The sequence below is a fragment of the Panicum virgatum genome, chromosome 8K (genome assembly GCF_016808335.1).
Source record: "Panicum virgatum strain AP13 chromosome 8K, P.virgatum_v5, whole genome shotgun sequence".
Lineage (NCBI taxonomy): Eukaryota > Viridiplantae > Streptophyta > Magnoliopsida > Poales > Poaceae > Panicum > Panicum virgatum.
Genome location: NC_053143.1, coordinates 18,714,766 through 18,729,944, shown reverse-complemented (window position 1 = coordinate 18,729,944; position 15,179 = coordinate 18,714,766). Strand labels below are relative to the sequence as shown.

At 49.3% G+C, this 15,179-nt stretch overlaps 1 non-coding gene across 1 annotated transcript; it reads left to right on the top strand.

Moving 5' to 3' along the window:
- Positions 1–3,730: 3,730 nt before the first annotated feature.
- LOC120646546 lies at positions 3,731–3,837 on the top strand. The gene has a single exon (XR_005664450.1). It is a non-coding gene; the product is annotated as a small nucleolar RNA R71 (small nucleolar RNA).
- The last annotated feature ends 11,342 nt before the right edge of the window (positions 3,838–15,179 follow it).

Here is a 15,179-nt window from a genome sequence, read left to right as displayed (position 1 = left end):
GCAACTCTTAGCTAATCTAGACACCATGTCTACACTAGTAAGCGATACTCTAGCATCCCGCACGGAGCACCCACCCTCTGGATGGACAGACATCACACTAGAGCAAATATACGAATACTGGAGCAGTTGATAGAGTTCTAAGACCGATATGTTAACCATCGCAAGCATAGGGCAATCATGCAATGCAAGATGAACTTGAGAAGAGGTGAGTGTGGGGTGTGTGTGTGTGTGTGTTCTAATCTCTACCGCCTCCTTGTATTTATATTAGGGAGCCATGGGGTTTCTGCAGGTGATCCTCGGTGAACCGCCATAGGGAGCCAATGCCAAGCCTCCACGTGGCTGGTTGAGGCGGTGGAGCCCACGGGCTGGGTCGGTCGGCCGACCGGCCCATGACGCCAACCGCCCCCAACCGCCGGGGGCTGGACTGTCCTGGGCCTCCACTTGTCTGATCACCGGGGCTTGCCTTGTCTTAACTAGATTTGAAGTGGTTCTTGGGCTACACTTGTCCATTTGAGCCTGAATCGGTGCTTTGATAATTTATGTGATTTTGTGTCGGGCCGAAGCGTGCTTGCAACCTGCATATTAGTTCAAAAACACAACTTGCATTTTCTAGAAGGTGAAGTGTGATTTAGGGACTTTATATTTCTAGAAGGTAAGAAATATAAACTCTGATGATTTTCTAATCAAGTTGACGCCTGGAAATGGTCGTTAGTGAGCATCAACAAGATCCCCCGAGCTGTCCTTTGCTCATCCCGAGCAAAGTAGGACAAATCAGGTTGTTCATCAGAAAATCACTTTGATTCATACCTACTTGTCATGTCATAGTCTGAAACAGAGATGTTCATCTATAAGCTTAAATAAGTTGGCTATCATACCTTTGCATAAGTACCTTACTCCTTCATGGGGCTTCTTAGCTCTCTCCTCATCTTGGGCTATTGGGAGTTAGAATGGTGCACAAAGGAATACTTACTTGTTCATAGACCTGCAATCCATCTGGAGACATTTTTGAAGAATTTTTGAAAATATGGCAAAGTTCCCAAGATGATTCTCTCGAAACACTCAACTTTTGTTATCCTCACTAGGGCAATATCTGCCTTCAGTTTTTCCTACTACTACAAAGCTTTTGTGGAGCTCAGGGTAGGATAAGAACAGGGCATACTTGCATTCCATATATTGTAAAGTCAAAAAGAGGATCCATGGAGAAACAAGTCATGCAATCTCGATCAAAAGGTGCAAGTGTATGAGTGGGTGGATGGATGGATATGGCTTACTCCTTTAAGGCATTGATTCTCTCTCTTGAATCATCCTGCTCTCTCTCTCTCTCTCTTTTTTGAGACATGGCTATCCCTCTCTTCTTTCTTCTTTTTTTGGGTCATACTTCTTTGGCATGCCATCTTTTCTCTTTTTGGGGCAACCATAATCTAACTTTATTTTATTTCAGGGATGTTCTACGAGAGAGATTACCAAGACATGGAGCATTTATTGATGGGTAATGGATGGGTAGTGGTGCTAATTCTCGGTGTAGAAATGTCGCAAATGGATGGATGTGTACATGCTTATGATCGAGAAAGCATGAAAAGCATCTCACTAGGGTCACATAATTTGACAAAACTCAACGGAACATCAAGCAACATATGTGTAAGGTTTTTCATGGAATGGAACATATGGCTCTGGTAGCACTTCTTTATCACTGGGGAACTTGCCTTTTTAGCTTTTTGAAAAACAAAAGACTCCATATTTCTAGCATCACTAGAACAAACTTGTACAACTTGATTTACCACATATATACTCCAAACAACTTAGATTAGGATCAATCATATGCAACCCACGGAACTTTCAGGTTCATTGGCAAGGTGTTTACATGGCCAACAGATTTAAACTCACGAGAACTTTTATTGCCAATCTAGACACAACAGATACAGCAGAACAAAGCAAAGCTCATCATTTGAACTTTCATAAGGAGTTAAAACATTCTTACTGCGCATGATAAAAGGGAAATAAAGCAGTAAATATTTATTTTATTTTGGAAGTTTTATCAAATTTTATTCAAAAGCAAATAAAGGTTGTAGTTGACTTAGGGAAGGGGACCTCCCCCAAGCTAGCTCTTGGTTTAGGGCTTGAAAAGCAGGACCTTTCTCCATACCTGATTAGGTTGAGGTCGTTTCGTCCATACCTGGAGAAGTAGTAGCGGGCGATGACGTCTTTTTCTTCCTGCGCCGTATTTTCTTGTTCTTCTTTGGTGGCATAGACGGCACAAGAATATGATCCTCTGGTGTAGGGTAGGCAATCTCCAGATCTTCACATAATATGTTGGTGATGAAATCGGGGATCTTCTGGTCGTCTTCCACTGGCTCAGTTGGGGGAGTGTGAATCTCCCAATCTTCCCAAGAAGGCTTGGAAGGGGAGTGATGGCAATCTTGATCATCCCAACCGGGTTCTGCCCATAACCCCTGTCTCTCGCTATCCTTGTGAATCAGGAATAATTCCCTCTTGTTTTGAAATTTGAATTTCATGGACTTTCCCATGATGCGGAGGCTGATTTTTTCTGCTCCTACATCAATCCTAGCGTTTGTGTCCTTGAGGAACGGGCGCCCAAGTATGAGCAGGTTCCCAAGATCTCCTTCAATTTCGAGGACTATGAAGTCCACTAATATGAAGGTATTCCTGACTTTTACCATAAGATTTTCCACGATTCCTTCGGGATATCTCACGATAGAGTCCGCCAGCTGAACACACATGGTGGTAGGGGAAAGTGTTGGATAGTTTAACTTCTCAAATATTACCTTGGGCATGATGTTGACGCTGGCTCCAAGGTCACACAGAGCATGATCAAATTCACAATCGAAGATTGAGCTGTTGATCACTGGGGTTCCAGGATCTTCTCGTACTATAGCTGCCAATTTGCCCCACGCACCTCTTCTGGGGTGTGTAAGCTTCTCTACGTAGCTGAGGGGTGTCCTGCTAAGTGGTTCCTTCCACATAGCATTTATGACATTGACGCTCTCTAGAGTCGATTCGGGTTGCCCAGAATCTTCCCTAATTCAGCAGCAGGGGTAGCAGTAGCTAGTTGCGCCAATTGAGTTTCGAGCATCTTGTTGAAACTCAGCTAGTTCCTGATAGCAGTGGAGAATCCATCCATCTTGGCATGGATGGTCTCCATAGACTTGTCTGTAGCAGCCAACTTCTTTTGAAGGGACTCATTGATCTTCGCTTGGCCGTAGACAAGATCTCTCAAGGTAGTTTGGTTAGGATTGAAGGAATTTGAATTGCCGTTACCTCCTTGATAATATGGGCGTGGTTGATTCTACCTCTGACCTCCTTGTGGACCAAACCCGTTGTTGTTACCATTGAGATATAGTGCTTCTTCTTAGGTTTTAGGGAATTATCACCCGAATGTCCAACATTCCCACAGACCTCGCACGTCATGCGAGTTTCCAAGGCTTGGAGTGTTTGCATTTGAGACTTATCTTGGGAATAGTCCTTGAATTTCTTGAGGAGGAAATCAATTTTCATAGCGAGCATGTCGGCCTCCTTGATGGAGTGCATGCCTCGTAGGTGTGGTTGGAGGCGATCATCGCTCCAACCTTGGTTGGACACCATCTTCTCGATTAATACTATAGCTCTTTCAATGGTCAGCGAGAAGAAAGCTCCACCCGCAGCGGCATCCACATGATCACAGGCTGATTGAGTCAACCCGTTGTTGAAGTTCTGAAGAATGAGCCAATTGTCTATTCTGTGGTGCGGACATGCCAGAATGTACTCCTGAAGTCTCTCCCAAGCTTCAGGAATTGACTCATTTGATGCCTGCTGAAAGTTCAAAATCTGTCCACGAAGAGCATTGGTTTTGCCCGTCGGGAAGAACTTCACGAGGAACGCCTTGGCACATTTGTCCCAAGTGTCCACAACAGCCTTGTTAGCATAAAACCATTGCTTCGCTCTCCCCAAGAGAGAAAACGGAAACGGACGGAGCCGGATTGCATCTTGTGATACACCCTTGATAACAAAAGTACTGTAGAGCTCTAGGAACTGTTAGAGATGAGCGCTGGCATCCTTATTTGCCTTGCCATGGAAGGGGCTGGCCTGCACCATCATAATGAGATCCATTTTGATCTCAAAATTTTCCCCTCTGGTGTTAACCTCGGGCCCGGTGGGGATCTGGTTAGCAAACAGAGCAGAGTAATCACAAAGTATCTTCTGGGCCATAGCTTGTGAAGCTGACGACGATGCGATGACTGGTTCGGCTGCCGAGAGTGGTCTCCGAGGTGATACGAAACGAGCTCGAGTCCTCCTCAGAAGTGACTTTGGATCGGAATGAAAGTTTTGCGGCAAGTTAAAACCAGTCATATACTAACCTATTTTCATATCAACAAAGACAAGAAAACAAAGCCAAGTTAGCCCATTTAGCAAGCGAATACCAATTTCGATTTTGTTCATAACTTTGCCTATATACTTGAGAGGCAGTGGAGGCCTGCTCCTTGGTGTGATGAGTGATTGCCAACACGTGGAGTGGACTAACTGTGAGTAATCGCGACTCTGTGGAGATTGCGCCAGTTCTTTGTCTGTGGTGTGCAGGTACACGGATGGCGCGGTGGCAGCGAGATGGTTTGGACAAGAACGTGGCACGTGCCGATGGACCATGCGGCGGCGTTGCGGTGGCAGGGAGCTCGACGACCATGCGGAGGCGGGAGACCTTGCGGTGGCATTGGAGGCCCGACTGGACGACCGTGCGGTGGATAAGGGTGGCCCAGATGCTTGGGCCACTGCGGGGCCGCGTTGCGATCCACTCCTGGTGCCAAGGCGGGACGGCGTGGAGTTTGTTGGTAGCTCGGGAAAAACCAACGGCTGGGATACGTCGACGTCGGCCGAGTCGGAGAGAGATAGCGATGGCTTCATGGATGACGAAGGTGCTAGGGTTCCGGCGGGAGGTCGGACACGTGGCGACATCGGGCTTGGCGGGTGTGCCCGGAAACATCGCGCGGGAAGGTTTGGCGGCTCTTCCAAAACCGCACCGAACTCGGTTTCGACAGTTTTCCCAAAACTGCCCCCCTGAAGATTCCAGAAGGACGCGTGGCGACATCGGGAAGATTGCGTCGGGTCGAAGCAAATATCTCCAAGTCGTCGCAGCCGTCGGATGGTCTTCAATGTATCTTTTCTGGTTTTGCCCCTAAGGGCCTTCTAGTTTAATTCTAGCACTTAGGGGTAATTTAGTCTTTAGAGGAAGGCTTGGAGGAGAAGAAAAAGGGGGAGGCACGGAGTGGGTGGCGTGACCTGGCTGGAACAAAAGGGCGTCCTCCTCTCCTGGTTGCCTTGCGCGCTGGACAGAACAGGAAACAGAAGACAGGAGCCAGGCGCCATCTCTTCTCCCTCCCCATGTTCTTCCTCCTTCTCTCCTCCAAGGTAGGTTTTTAGCCATGGATTTGTGAAGACCTTGTACTGATTTTGTGTGGGAAAGGAGGCCCTTCCCTCCTTGTGCCCTCGTGGCTTTGAATTCGAACTCGTTCATGTCGTTTGGAGCTTCTTGTGTTTGATTATTCCAAGCTCTTGAGTTCGTTGGTTTCGGGATTCTTCTACTCGTTGCTGTGTTCCTTGAGGACCTTTCTTGAGACCTGAATCACGCAAACCAAGTGCTAAATCCTCCCCGTGTCGCGATCCCTCAAGAACAAAGTTTTTAGAAAATCCTAAAAACCCCGCTTTTGCTCCGATTTCCTGCGATTCCTCTCAATCCGTGAGGAATTTCGTGGAGATCTTTTGGGGATGTGTTCTTGAAGTCATCATCTTCATCTCCCCAAAATTTGAGCACCTTTGGACTCGATTTGATCTGTCAATCATCAAGTCTTTGACGAGTCGCAGGCTGAAAAACAGAGCTTCTGAGTCGGACTGGGTTTTTCCTTGTCACTGGTTAAACCGACGTTCGTGACATGGCACGTCGGTTCAACTGGTGAACAGGAGATTCGAGGTTTAGGGTTTTCTGTTCATTGCCAGTTGCACCGGTGCATTAGATCTCCACGTGCATCGGATCAACCGGTGTTAACACTACGGTTTGCAGTTTTGATCGTTAGACCGGCGTTCACAGTTTCCTAGCGTCGGTTGAACCGATGCTCTGTTGAACTCGATTTGCTGCTCCTCTGGACAACTGCTCCGGCGTCCCGACTTGATTTTGTCGGATCATCCGGTGCAGGGTCGTCGGTTGAACCGACGCAGTTCAAAACCTTGAGTCGGATCAACCGGTGATGCTTTTCACGTGCTGCCGGCTCTGTATCATCGGTTAGACCGACAGGTGCATTTCATTATGCGTCGGTTCAACCGGTGTTAATATACCGTGCTGAATCTTGTGCTGTTTTCGTGTGCTTGCTTCCGCGTTTGATCACGTTTGTTCCTAGGGTTGTTTTGTGCTAGTGTAGCTCCACCGTAGCTGCTCTGCACTGCACATAGGACTTTAGGGTTGGGTGCTCACTTGGGATCTTAAGCCAAGTTTCATTTGCGAGAATTTTCATCGGCTCCCATTCACCCCCCTTCTGGTCGCATTTCTCAGTCCTACAATTGGTATCAGAGCCGGGATGGTTTCTCTATAGCCTTCTCCGGTTCGAAACCGTTGTGCGACCATGGGTTCACCGGGCAAGCCCCCGATTTTTGATGGAACCGATTATGACTATTGGAAGGTGCGCATGCGTACCTATCTCTTGAGTCTAGGTTCCGAAGTCTGGGAGATTTGCGTGGACCCTGACTACGTGAACCTTGCGGTCCGCCTGACCGAACTTCAGGTCAGGAGACACGAGGTCAATAGCAAGGCGTACAACGCACTTGTCGCTTGTCTCACTCGCCCTGAGTTCGATCGTGTCAGCGACCTTCTCACAGCCCGGGAGATTTGGGCACGGTTGGCCAATTTCCATGAGGGAACCAACCATGTCAAGTCTAGGCTGTATGAGACTCACCGGCGGGAGTATGAGAATTTTTCTCAGTTGTCCGGTGAGAGCATCGACACCATGTTCAGTCGTTTCCAGTCGATTGTGAACAAGGTGTGTGCGAACCAGCCACAGGGCACCCAGGCCTACTCCGATCATGAGAAGGCTATGAAGCTTCTCTATGCTCTTGATCTCAAGGTCTGGGAGGTGAAGGTCCAGACTATCATAGAGTCTGCTGGCTATGAGACCCTCACCGTGGATGAGCTGTTCAGCAAGCTCAAGGCTTCAGAGGTGGAGAAGCTCTCTCGAGCTAAGATGGAAGGCAATCATGCTGATGCCTCCGCCTCCAAGTCGATGGCCCTGGTAGGCACTTCTGGAGCTAACTCTGACCCTTCTCTTGGAGGTTTTTGCTTGTATTCTCTTGTGTCTGTGATAGATGAGCAGTTGGAGGCACTGGGAATCGAGGAGCTTGCACTGATCACCCACAAGTTCCAGCGCGCCTTCAACAACAGACAAGCACGAGCGAAGACTTGCTTCAACTACGGCAAGACCGGCCACTTCACCGCCGAGTGTCCCAAGAAGAAGAGCTCTAGGGAGGAGGACGACCGCTCCAGGCACGAGGAGTACCGCGAGTACCGCCACAAGCACAAGAGTGGGCGCTCCCACAAGAAGGATGGCGGACGCTCCAAGCGGCACCACGAGCGGAAGAAGAAGAACCTCGGCAAGTACAAGAGCAAGCAGGCTTTCGTCGCCCAGAGCGAGGATCACTCCTCCACCAGCCAGAGTTCGACGTCTTCATCCTCTTCCAGCTCCAGCGACTCCGACTCACACCACCACAGCGAGAAGAAGCGGAGCTCCAAGAAGGCCATGGAGGGCTTCACTGGCCTTTGCCTCCACACTGGGAAGGCGGCCGGTTTCTGCACCATGGCCATCGACTCCGATGCCGACGGGACTCCTTCCTCTACGGCAGTGCCGGCACCTCAGCCAGAGCCAAGCTCTGAGGTACGTGCTGAGCACCCCACTCCTGAGGAGTTGGAGGATCTTTACACTGCTTTAGATAATCAGGACTTGATCATTAAGGATGCGAAGAGGCAGTTTAGGGCTTTGAGACAGGAGCTGAAGGAAGCTAAGTTAGCTCTAGAGATTGCTCAGTCTGCCCCTATTGTGGAGGATTGTGAGGAGGAGGATGAGTGCAGTCAGTGCATCGGTTTGATGTCTGACTTGTCCGAGCTCAGGAGCAAGTATGATGAGAACTTGCTCAAGCTCGAGGAGGGCAAGAAGGCCTTGGACGAGCTCAAGTCCCGGCCTACCCTCTTGGGTGCTTGTAAGGAGTGCCCAGCGCTTAGAGAAGAGCTTAAGGAGAAGAGTGCTGCTTTGAGGAAGTTGGAGAAATCCGCAGTCACTAGCTCTTGCTCTGCTGATTGTACTGTGTGCCCAAGCCTGATCTCTGAGCTTGAGGAGGCATGGAAGGACAAGACCTGGATGGAGAAGGAGAACACCCACCTTCGGGAGATTCTCAGTTGGGTGTCCGCCCGTGAGCCTCAGTTGGGTATGATGGTTCAGTAGTTTAAGCGTCCTGATGGTGTTGGGGTTGGTTTTGCTTTTACTCCTTCTGACTTTGTCCAACCCTATGGCAAGATTGGTGAGATGCTTGAGCCGAGTGTGAGTGCACTTTCTTCTTCCATAGCTCCACTAGTTCCTAAGCCAGCACCAGTTAAGGATGGAATCCTCACTGAGCCACCCAAAGCTCCACCTAAGAAGCCAGTATGGGTTCCCAAGCCTAACCACCTCAAGAACCGATTGGATACACTCCCTCCTAGTGGTAAGCCAATTCCTAAGCCCAAGGTGAGGACTCAGCCCCCAGAGTGCCTCAGAGAGCCCCAGCTCCTACACCACAGCCTACACACAGGAGAGAGCCTTACCAGTGTGAGTGGTGCGAAAGGGAGGGTCACTTGGTAGAATTTTGCTTTCGGAGGTTGAGGTTTGAGCGCAGGCAGTCTGAGGGGCGCGCTCCGGAGGTGTTTCACCAGCCTATGGGAGGACACGCTCCAGCTGTAACACCCTAATTTAATTTTTCCTATTTAATAATAAATTTAATTGGCTTTATTCAATTTTCTAAGGTTTATTGTGTTTAGAATGGCATTTAATCTAATTTTTGTTCCTCAAGTAATTAAAATTTTATCATAGGTTTATATTTTGGTGTTGCATTCATGCTGGTGCATAGTTTTGACTTTTTGAGTGTGGTTTGAATTCAAATCGTATTTGAATTCAAACTTTGTTTGTTTGTTTTAGAAATAGAATAGAAATAGGAAATAGATTTAGAATAAGAAAGGAAAAAGAGGACCCAGCCCAAAACCCTCAACCAAAGCCAGCCCATCCCCTCCCTCTCACTCGCCCCGCATGGCCCGTTTCCCTCTCTCCACGTAGCCCAGCCCAATGGGCCTTCTCTCCCGCATCCTCGGCCCAAACCTCGCTCCACCCCGGCCCGACCGCTCGCGGCCCAGCCCCATCCCCTCCACGCCGAGCCCCAGCAGACGGCTCATCCCGCTCGGCCCAGCTCCGCACGGCCCACGCCGCGGCCTGCCTCCGCCCGCTCGCCTCGCGCCCGCAGAGCGCTCGCCCCCCCTCACTGCCCGGCCGGACCCACACGTCGGGGTCATCCCCTTCCCCGCGACGCGCTCCGCAACAGAAGCCGCTGACCTCGCCGTGATCCCCGCAGCCTCCCTTCCCGAGCCCCGATCCCGAGATCCTCGGCCCTGCCCCTTTTAACCACCCGCGCCGCACCCCTTGCCCTCTCCTATCCACCAGCGCCACCTCCAGAACCCTAGCACGCCGCGCGCCTTGCTCCGCCGTGCCGCCGCTCCTCTGCACCGCCATGCGCACGCCGCCCCACCTCACCACGGACGCCAACGACCCCCGCAAAACGATCGCCTGAGCACCTGGATCTTCTTCGAGCTCCTTTGCCCCGGACAGAGCCGCGTCTGCGCCGGATTTTTCCACCCACGACCGCCGCCGGCAGCTCCGAAGTCGATTTGTGCAATCTAGGAGCCCGACGCACCTCTGCTTCGACCTCTTCCCCGACGCCGTCCGTGCGCCGCCGCTAGACGACGCCGCCGACACCACTCCGCTGCTACTCCGACCATCCCGTGCCCTTGGTAAGATTCAGCCCGTCTCCCTGATGCTTTTTCACCATAGCTTGTACCCCATAGGCCACCCCAGTAGCGGGAATGCCCCGGCCGGCTAAGCGCCACCGCGCAGAGCCGCCGTCGTTCTTGCAGGCGCCGCCCAGAGCCCTACCGTACCCCGAAATCACCACAGGTGGTTTACGCATGGTGCGAAAACCCTTCTAGACCCAAGCGCCAGTCCGATTAGCCCCCAGAACGCCGGATGAGAGGAAGTCCGGCGATGCGCCGCCGCGGAATTTGGATCTCCGGCGACCCGCGCGGCCGCTGTCGCCCCCCTTCAACCTGAGCCGCCCGATCTAGAAGCAGCGGTCTAGATTAGCTCGTGAGCCAGTTAGATCTGAACCGCTAGTTCTCCATCCAACGGGCCTGATTCAAAGATACCGGTTCGGCCTTGGATTTTGGGTAAAGAGCCCTCGGCTTTTTACTGATTCAACCCGCAATCCAGGCGCTTTCAAAAATATTTGCAGTTGGGCCCAGATTTTAGCAGCTAACCCCCTGGTTTTTCATAGAATAGAACCCGCAGTCCACACTTGATGTTTTTGCAGGTTAGCACCTGAAACTAAGGATTAATTATGTTTAGGCCCTCGGTTTTTGCAGAAAACCCCCTGGAACCTAGTTTTTCTCACAGATAAGCCCCTAGATCTTGTTTTAGCTCTAGTTTATGCGTTTTAGCTCCGTTTTAGGCGTTCTTTATATCCACGCGATCATTGTAACGCGTAGAATAGGTTTAGACTAGTTTGGTGCACTGTTTTCATGTATTGATGTACTGTTTATTAGTTTTTGTTAGTGTTTGCTTGTATGCTTATTATTGTGCATTGTTTTGGCCATGTGTTCGTGAGTAGACGTTGATCCATCTGAGGAGCCCCAGTACCAGTACGCGGAGCAGCATTCATTTTCAGATCAGTTTGAGCAGCAGCAGGAACATTTTGAGGAAGGCAAGTATAACATGAACAACACCTATCACTTTAAATACATTTTCATACTGCATTTTAATATTGTATACCTATAAGGACTTTCCTAGCCACTTTATATCCTTTATATATATATCCCTTGGGTTGCATTTTGGTTAGTTGTGCTAGGTGCCGCGCTATAACACATAATGGTCCTTTCTAATTAATTTGATTAATGGTATATGCAACTTAATTCTGAGAGTGGCCCTCTGTGTGGCTTGAGTGGCTCACGTCTCGTTAAAATTGGTTTTTGTTAGCAACATGGTTTAGGGGGCCAGCACGGTGCTTACTGCCTGGTTGGCCACTCTCCATAAGGACCGGTTCATAGAGCGACAACCTGGGACAATAGCGCTACCACAAGACTGGAATGGGACGGTCTTGGCGTAATAATTAGGTCTTTTTGGTTTGGAGTAACTTACCGACGGGGCAAGGGTGGTAAGCTTCTATGTCCCTCGTACTGAGTGGCCTCGTCGATGACGCCCACTAGACCTGCTCCATAGTCGCTGATCCGACCCTTGCGGTTACTCCTTACCAACGAGATTCTTTGTAAAGGCCTCGTAGTGAGTTTGCTAGTCATCTCACCTAAGGAAGTGTGATGAACAACTGGCGTAGCTCACGACTTGTGGGTAAAGATGTGCAACCTCTGCAGAGTGTAAAACTGGTATACTAGCCGTGCTCATGGTTATGAGCGGCCCAGATCCTCCTTTTGATTAGTGGGGTTAGCTCCTTCCGACGAGGGGGTGCCTCTCGGGGTTACCTTGGTGGTTGTGGTTTGGTTCTCATTAGTAACATGTTTAATCTTGATTAATTACTATGTAACTGGGTTAATGGTAATTCATCAACTTGTAGTAATTAGCTTTAATAAAATTTTGCCAAGACTTAAAAGCTAATGCAGTCAGTCAGCCAACCTTAGAGCCTCATAGTTTGTGTTATACTTGTTGAGTACGGTTGTGTACTCACTCTTGCCTCTTCTCTACTTTTTCCTCTGGGATACTCTACTGCTGCTCAGTTCCTGCCGACGCGAGGGAGTTTGCTCAGCGCTACCAGGACTACGAGGACTTCTAGGCGTTCGTCTCCCAGTCGACGTCCCTGTGGCGCCCTGCTCAGCTTCGGAGAGTTTTATCGTATTTTGTACTTCGCTTCCGCTGTATCAGACATTTTTGTCATTAATGTAATAAATAACATTCGTATTTTGATTTATTATGTCTTATTCGTGATATGTGCTATGATATATTGTTCATTCTGTTGTATATACATGTGACTTGATCCTGGCACGTATATGATTGCTCGGTTTATGTCCTTTTATAAACCGGGTGTTACAGAGTCGTATCAGAGCCGTATCGACTGTAGGACGAAGCCTAGATAGAACTGGTCGAGTTTTAGGACTCCTTCTCTCCAATCCTTGTCTGCTGAAACTATTTTACTATTATACCCCTTGAATTCTATGACTTTTACTCGTCTTGCCTTTATTTCTCTCTCTGAAGAATAGTTTTCGTAGATTTTGGCCCGAATTAGTCATTTGACCACCATAAGCATCAGCTAGGTGACCCTTTTATAATAATACGATAGTACGTTCCGCGACGCATTGTGTTAGTCGAGTCGTGTGCTAAACTCGACTAAAGTGTGAACTTTTGAATGTTTGTTATTATGCAAATGTTTGATTTGGATTTTTGGTTGATTGCATAGTTTAGCTGTTGAATGTGTTTAATGAAAACCAGTCATAAGTTAAAGTTAATTAATTAATAAAATGAGTTAGATCGTTGGGGGTAAAACCGTCCACTCTATCCTCTCTACCTTATCATGTCTTGAGTTTTCCCCAGTCTTGTTTGTTGAGAAGAAGGATAATACGAAGAGGATAGGATATCCAGGGATTCATTGGCAAGGATGTCACCGACGAGGACGTCGGTTTCTGTAAGGGGGTAGGGATGTGACACCCCGGCCTATAGATAGTACTGGAGAATTTGAGAATCTCTCAGATGAGGCAGAAGAGTTATGCTATAGTTCCTTTTTCCCGGATTTATGTAACACCTATCTGGAGTTATCAGCAGTAATGCATGTGCAATGTTGCCTAAATAGGATAGAACCTTAAATAATAGAGTTTTTCGATCTTCCTTGACCTTACCAATCTGTGTTTCCTCTTTGCCCCAGCTCAGATGTCGGCGGAACAAAAAGACCTTGGAGACAGTGCAATGGGCGATGGTGAGAAAGCTTGCACGTGTTGCCAATTCTACGGCGTCCCTTGTCGTCAAGTTCGTGCAACTGAAGATGAAGCCACAGCTAGGAGGAACTAGAGGCTGTTCTCCGGTACAAAGAGAAAGATGTCTCATCAAGAGCAGCTAGCAGAAGATTCCCTTTTCCTTGACAGTCCATCGGTCGAAGAGCTACAGACCATCCAGAAGAGAAAGGATCCTAAGTGCTCTAGAGTTACACAGGTCGAGAATCAAGCTCTCCATGATTATGTTGATGGGTTGACTATCACTATGAAGGTGATTCAGCCACGCAGTCACAAGGAGTCCAAAGAGCAAGCAGCAGAAATAATGCAAGATGTGATGTTAAGTTCACAGGGAAGTCAACCAAGTAGCGCCATTCACCACCACCGCAAGTGCTACAAGTGCGGACAAAAAGGTCATTATACCAAAGGTTGTCCACAGAAGCGCCTTTCACCGGCTCCACGGCAGGCGGGATAGCAGGGGCGCCCAGCTCAGCCCAGGACGCCAGCACAAGGCAGAGTGAACCACGTAACGGCCGAGTCAGCGGCCAAGGCTCCTAACGTGGTTATTGGTACGTTCATGGTCAACTCCCATCCAGCTACAGTGCTTTTCGATACTGGTGCTACTCATTCATTCATCACCAAGTCATATGTTGAGCAGCATAGTTTCTTTACCACCACATTAAAGAAGTATCTGCTAGTCTCTTCACCGGGAGGGGAGTTGAGATCCCATATTGTTAGCCCTCGAGTCAGTATAGCCATAAGGGGGGCAACGTTCAGCACTGCTCTGAGGGTGCTAGACACCAAGGGTATCGATGTGATTCTGGGAATGGATACTCTTGCCAAGTGGGGAGTCAGAGTTGATTGTGCTCAGCGGTCAGTTCACTTGTTAGCATCTAATGGCCAAGAGGTGACAGTTAGTGCTACAGAGCCTTCTGGTTTTCCTCATCAGATGAAAGCTAGACCCACGGATGGTATTCGCGTGGTGTCTGAATTCTCGGATGTCTTTCCGGAAGACTTGCCAGAAGAAGGAAGAGGAGTTAATGAAGACATATCCTAATCTCTTTGCTAGCCAGCCCAGAATCTCGGGACGAGATTCCTGTAAGGGGGTAGGATTTGCAACACCCTAATTTAATTTTTCCTATTTAATAATAAATTTAATTGGCTTTATTCAATTTTCTAAGGTTTATTGTGTTTAGAATGGCATTTAATCTAATTTTTGTTCCTCAAGTAATTAAAATTTTATCATAGGTTTAAATTTTGGTGTTGCATTCATGCTGGTGCATAGTTTTGACTTTTTGAGTGTGGTTTGAATTCAAATCGTATTTGAATTCAAACTTTGTTTGTTTGTTTTAGAAATAGAATAGAAATAGGAAATAGATTTAGAATAAGAAAGGGAAAAGAGGACCCAGCCCAAAACCCTCAACCAAAGCCAGCCCATCCCCTCCCTCTCACTCGCCCCGCATGGCCCGTTTCCCTCTCTCCACGTAGCCCAGCCCAATGGGCCTTCTCTCCCGCATCCTCGGCCCAAACCTTGCTCCACCCCGGCCCGACCGCTCGCGGCCCAGCCCCATCCCCTCCGCGCCGAGCCCCAGTAGACGGCTCATCCCGCTCGGCCCAGCTCCGCACGGCCCACGCCGCGGCCTGCCTCCGCTCACTCGCCTCGCGCCCGCAGAGCGCTCGCCCCCCCTCACTGCCCGGCCGGACCCACACGTCGGGGTCATCCCCTTCCCCGCGACGCGCTCGCGCAACAGAAGCCGCTGACCTCGCCGTGATCCCGGCAGCCTCCCTTCCCGAGCCCCGATCCCGAGATCCTCGGCCCTGCCCCTTTTAACCACCCGCGCCGCACCCCTTGCCCTCTCCTATCCACCAGCGCCACCTCCAGAACCCTAGCATGCCGCGCGCCTTGCTCCGCCGTGCCGCCGCTCCTCTG